Here is a 6,556-nt window from a genome sequence, read left to right as displayed (position 1 = left end):
ATAGAGTACGACTGAACCAATTAATCTCCAAAATATATTACAAATGCACCAAGACTTATTCCATTAAAAACATTAGCATAACATGCCCTCGACGTGCAGAATAGTCAAAAAAATCTCCTAAGCATTCTCCTATTCTCACCACCTGAATTCCCTAAGAGTTTCCTAAACCCACTTTTTATACATGAAATTAGCCTATAATAGGCTAAAACAAATTATTTTATTTTTAGGACCTTACCCTCTAAAAATACCCCTTAGCCATTTTACAAGATTCGGCTATAACAAATTGGGGTTTAAAAATGGGAACTACCCATAACAAATTAACTATTTTCTAAAGTGGAAGGATAATGTTTAAATGAAATATCTCACATTCATATCTTTAGTTACACAAATAGCACAATGACAGGCTTCATTTTAGGCTAGCCACTGATCGGGGGTTCCAAACCCGCCGACGGCCTCCTTAACATGGACTAGCAACATTACAAAAGTTATATAAAATTCTATGCAACATTAGTTTAAAAGCCATATGTGGAACAATGGCCATCACCTTGGTTTTGGGAGTCAAAGGTCATGGGTTCAAACCTCATTAGAACCGCCTTTTAAAATTGTTTTTCCATTTTTTTAAATTTTTTTATTTGGTCTTTAAACTACCCCATGATGTCATGATGACATCATCAAGATTCAAATGACACTTTTACCTCCAAAATTCAAATTGCCATAACTTTCACATATGAAGTCCATTTTCGATGAATCCAACACCGTTGGGAAGATCTCGACAGGATCTTTGATTTGAAATCCATTATTGACCACTTTTGAGATGGTCTAATTTCACCTCTTATCTAACCCTCTGGTCTATTTGTTGACCAGAACTTTGACTAAGCATAACTTGCATGAACAATCTCCTTTTCGCTCCATTCAAGTTGCGTTGGGATCAGGATATTGAGATCTTTCTAATGGTACAAAAATATAGAGATTTGAAGACACTTCAATTTTCACTAAAAATATCTATCGGATCAAGCCTCCTCACGAAAGACCTTTTGGACCTCCAAAAGGGACATTTACTCTGACATAAAGTGAGGACTTGGCCTCCCCACTTGTCCTATATCATCTATACATCTAAATACCTAGCTCAGAAGCACAATGAAGACTGCAACAACATTGTTGATCATAAACATTATTCTATCACTTCCATAAGCATCTACATCAGTTGTCGTAGACACTAACCAACAAACATTAGCTAGCATCAAGCTAAACAATAGTGCAAAAATGAAAGAGAATAAATCAACAACATATTGATCCTTCATTACAGGAACATTTTTACCCAAGGAACCATCAGTGCTTCCAATCATCATTCCCTCATGTTGTACTGCAAGTGCATCTTGCAACATCTGACCCTGGTTAGCTACTCCAAGTTCAAGTGTAGAACCACCTGTACTAACAGACATAAGAGTTAACTCTTTACTTGCATTAATTACCCTCTTTAACTACCTTGTGTTTGCAAAAGAATGATCAGTCTTAATCCTATGAGAATGTACAATATACTAAATGTCATCTTTAAACAAGTGATAATGATTCTTTTCCCTGTAGAAAATTGATTTTCGGTCATAAAGATAAGGGCTACCAAGCACTATCCCACAAATATCTAGTGGAACAACATCAAACTATACTTCATCCACAAACTTACTAGTGATTGCAAATCTTAAGGTGCATTGTCTTGTTACTTGCAACTTATCATTTTCACAAATCCAGCCTAGTGGATAAGGTTTCTTATGTAATGTAGTTTTCAATCCCAAGTTTCTTACAATACTTTCAGAAATCAAGTTCACTTGAGAACCACTATCTATGAGTGCATCAATTTTAGTGTTCTTGGAAACAACCCTTAAATGAAACAACTCATTCCTTTTCTTATATTCAAGGAAATCATTAACTATAGATGAAGAAGCACAACTATGAATAGGAACACTAGAGATAGGAGCTTTACCTTTTACACCCAAAGCTATTATCTTAGTCTCATCATCTGAATCTAAACCAAGATCCATAACAACATTTGTGGCTTTCTCTTTACCTTTTTTCTTTTGATTCTATCTTTGAGCCCACTTAGGCTTCAATTCAGGATGCAACTTCCAACAATGTTCTTCATCATGACCCTTCCTATCACAATGAGTGCAAGAAAGTTTCTCATCCTTCTTGACTGTAGCTACCTTCTTTCCTTTCTCTATCTCTGCATTCTTAGAAGATTTCTTTATAGAGTTATCATTATCAAACTTATCAATAAAAGATCCTTTACCCCTTGACTCTAAGGGCATAGCTTGAACTGACACTTCATCCAAATTACAAGGGTTTAATACCAAAATATAATGTCTAAAGTGGGAATGAAGACCTCCTATGTACTTCAACAAAGTATCCTGGATGTACAAAGGAACATTCAATGTAACAGCCCTTTCCCTAAATTCATGGGTGTAGTCTTGGACAATTTGACCTTTCCTTTGCCTAAACATTTGCCAGTCCATCATTAATTGTTGCATATGTCCTAGGGGATAAAACTGCTTCTTAAGAGCATTAACAAACTCTGCCCAAGTTAAACTAACTCTACCATGTCATGAAACTTCTGCCTTAGTCTTACTCTCCCACCAGGTTAAAGTTGTACCTCCTAACCAAAGAGTAGCTAATTGAATCCTATCAACATCATCTAATAGGTTCTGGACTCTACAGTACACTTCTACTTGCTAAATCCAATCATCCAATTTTTTAGCATTAAGTTCACCACAATACTTAGGCAAGTCAAATTTTACATCCAGTTTGATCTTAGGCTTATACCCACTCTTGAAAGGATTAGAAGAAGTAGAATAAGGAGAAGATGGAGAAGAAGGAGAAGAAGAAGAGGGTGGATCTGGTTTCTTGTCACCATCTCCATGATGTTTCCCTTTCTTGTCTTCATGTTCTTTTCGCTCTTTTCTTTCTTGAAAAAGTATGTCGACCTTAGCCTTCATCTCGAGGAATGCTCTTCAAAATTCCCGCTCACTAATCTCATTAGGAACCTCCATTCTAGAAAGAGACTTCTTCAAAAATGTTCTTCACTTCCCAATCTCAGGATTAAATTCTTCAAGCTTGCCTTCGCCCTTCTGAATCTTGGATCTTGTTAGCATTCAAGAAAATAACTGCAATAATAGTCAACTGGGCTCTGATACCACTTGATCTAATTGATGGATCTAGACTAATTTCAGTATTGAATGCTTAAATAAAATCAAATTTTAGTGGAAGTCTTAATACATTATACATAAATGAAATTGGGCATTAAAACTTTTTTAAAAACTTAAGAATTTAAGGTGAAATAAGTAGAATTGAGAGAGAAGGAGATAGAATGTGCAAACAAGTTTGATTTCAGAGTTCGCCACAAACGTGACTATGTCTCCAGGTCAACTCCAATAGAGTATGACCAATCCAATTAATCTCCAAAATATATTACAAATGCACCAAGACTTATTCCCTTAAACACATAAGCATAACATGCCCTCGACGTGCAGAATAGTCAAAAAATCTCCTGAGCATTCTCCTATTCTCACCACTTGAATGCCCTAAGAGTTTCCTAAACCCCCTTTTTATACATGAAATTAGCCTATAATAGGCTAAAAAAAATTATTTTATTTTTAGGACCTAACCCTCTGAAAATACCCCTTAGCCATTTTACAAGATTCGGCTATAAAAAATTGGGGTTTAAAAATGGGAACTACCCATAACAAATTAACTATTTTCTAAAGTGGACAGTTCTTAGGATAAGGTTTAAATAAAATATCTCGCATTCATATCTTTAGTTACGCAAATAGTGCAACGATAGGCTTCATTTTAGGCTGGCTGTCGGTCAGGGGTTCCAAACCCGCCGGTGACCTCCTTTATGTGGACTAGCGGCATTATAAAAGTTATATAAAAATTTGTGCAAAATTAGTTTAAAAGCCATATGTGGAACAATGGCCATCACCTTGGTTTTGGTAGTCAAAGGTCACGGGTCCAAACCTCATTAGAACCGCCTTTTAAAATTGCTTTTCCATTTTTTTATTTTTTTATTTGGTCTTTAAATTGCCCCATGACATCATCAAGATTCAAATGACACGTTTACCTCCAAAATTCAAACTGCCATAACTTTCACATATGAAGTCTATTTTTGATGAAACCAATGTCGTTGGGAAGCTCTCAACGGGATCTTTGATTTGAAATCCATTATTGACCACTTTTTAGATGGTTTTATTTCACCTCTTATCTAGCCCTTTGGTCTATCTATTGACCAGAACTTTGACTAAGCATAACTTGCACGAACAGACTCCTTTTCGCTCTGTTCAAGTTGCATTGGGATCAGGATGCTGAGATCTTTCTAATGGTACAAAAATTTGGACATTTAAAGACACTTCAATTTTCACTAAAAATATCCATCGAATCAAATTTGAGAAGAGGATCAAGATGATGAACATTGTTATGGGGGACTATACTCTTGATTCCATTGTTGTGCTTCTAGTTTCCCCTTGTTCCTATGGGAAACCATCTCAAAACATGAAACCTTCATCTTTAGCTGTGACTATTTATGGCACTTTTGTTCAATTCTTAGTTCCTTTAGGAGATGAAAAGGAAGAACAATTTTTTAGAGATTGGATTTATAGGGAAGAAGATACGGTGAGACTAGAAAATAGGTAAATTTGCATAATGAAAGCAACCACAAACTATCAAAGAAATGAAAACCATCCTAATCTACCATTGAAACCATTGAAATGAAGGTGCATAAATAAGCATGAAAAACACCACTTCCACTTGATGGTCCAATGTTATCCTTTCTTCTCCATAGATTTGATGTTGATGTAGCTCTAATTGAAAAGATGCACCTACAATTGAATGAAAGATACCGATATGATAACAAGATGGTATGATAGAGAGAATACTTGGGTCATGGTTAGAAGAATGTGGTTAGCCAAAAAAAGTGCATAATGGCTCAACTTATAGGATTTTGAAGCCAAATGCAAGAAATAGAAAGAAAGAATGCAAAAGAGAAAGATTTCATAATCATGTGTGAAACTTAGAAATTTACTATTAAAAAGAGGTGAAATCTAGAAAATTATGACACAATATGACAAATTGTGACAACGTATAATGATTGTGCATAGAAATGTGTAAGTGTGCAGTCTCATGGAGGGGGGCTTCCTAAAAATAGTTAGCAGATGCTATTGAGACTTTTTAGAATTATTTTAAAGTGAGAGGCCCCATGAATTCTGAAGTAAGTTTATGCTTAGAAGTTCAAGCTCCACAATTTATGGAAGTTGGTGGTCTCTTGAATTATTTTATTTAGCATTGTCAATTTACATAACTAAATAATTAAAAATAATATTGGTTACAATTAAAAAATATATATGATTGACAAGTAGCAAACAAAAAGCGTAAGATGGTGGGGCAATTCCTAGCCCCCAACTTTTTCCACTTGCTCAAATTTGCACCAACTATTTTTGTGGAAAAGCTTCCAATTAATCCTAAAGCATTTTTGTTTTCACTTCATGAGACCTTCCACTCCATAATAATAGATCCTAAGGGCCCCCTCATGGGACCACACCCTAAGAAAAATGGAAGAAGAAAGTGTAAGAAAAAAGCATAGAAAGATGTAAGAGGTGTAAGCTAAAAATTATGAATGTGTAGGAGTGAGAAATTTTGAATTTTAAAAACTCATAATTCCCTCTAAAATGGCAATTAGAAATTAAGAATTAGGAATTAGGAAATATGGAAATTAGGAAAATAGAAAATGGGAAATGGGAAACTATAATTATAATTTAGAAAAATAGGAATTCTCATAATTTATGAAAATATAGTCAATTAATTAATAAACCTTAATCAATTGAGAAAGGTTATTAAATTATATGATTAAGACATAGGAATAGACTATGGGTTATCTAATCCTATAGTAAAAATTAACAAATTGATTGGCCAAGATGATGAAATAAATGTAAGATAACCCTATTGAAGAATCATGATGAAAATGTAAATCAAATGTGATGATATTCAATTGGACCAAAACAATGAACAAATGAAATAAATGACACTAGATGAATGACATGAAATGATGACTTGTCAAGGACACATGAAAAGGGTTGATGACATATGACATTTAATAGACATTATAAATGCCACAAGATTGGTTGAAAGGATTGATCACAATAACATCAACAAATATAGTTAATATTATTAAATTGATTGAATGCAAACATAATTAGACATTGAAGGACTCAACAATGTCATGGATCAAAATGATGATATTGCAAGGGCACATGACATGTATTAATGAATGTTGATAAGGCACTAAAGGATGTAACAATTCCTAAAGGATCAATGATGATAAGATGACATTGAAAATGATTTTTAATTTCTTCTAAAATGATCTGCATTTTGACTGAATGATGATTAAGTTGACAAAAAGATCAAAGTTAGTGAAATGAGAAAATTGGGACAAGTTGGGATATGAAGGTGATGAAAGAGTAAGCGTGAACCATTTTTTAACATTGACATTTTTTCCCTCTTTGATACAATGTGA

The sequence above is a fragment of the Cupressus sempervirens genome, chromosome 10 (genome assembly GCF_028749045.1).
Source record: "Cupressus sempervirens isolate cs-2001-9-10 chromosome 10, ASM2874904v1, whole genome shotgun sequence".
Taxonomy (NCBI): domain Eukaryota; kingdom Viridiplantae; phylum Streptophyta; class Pinopsida; order Cupressales; family Cupressaceae; genus Cupressus; species Cupressus sempervirens.
The sequence above is the reverse complement of the archived record's forward strand: the minus strand, read 5'-3'. Positions refer to the sequence as shown.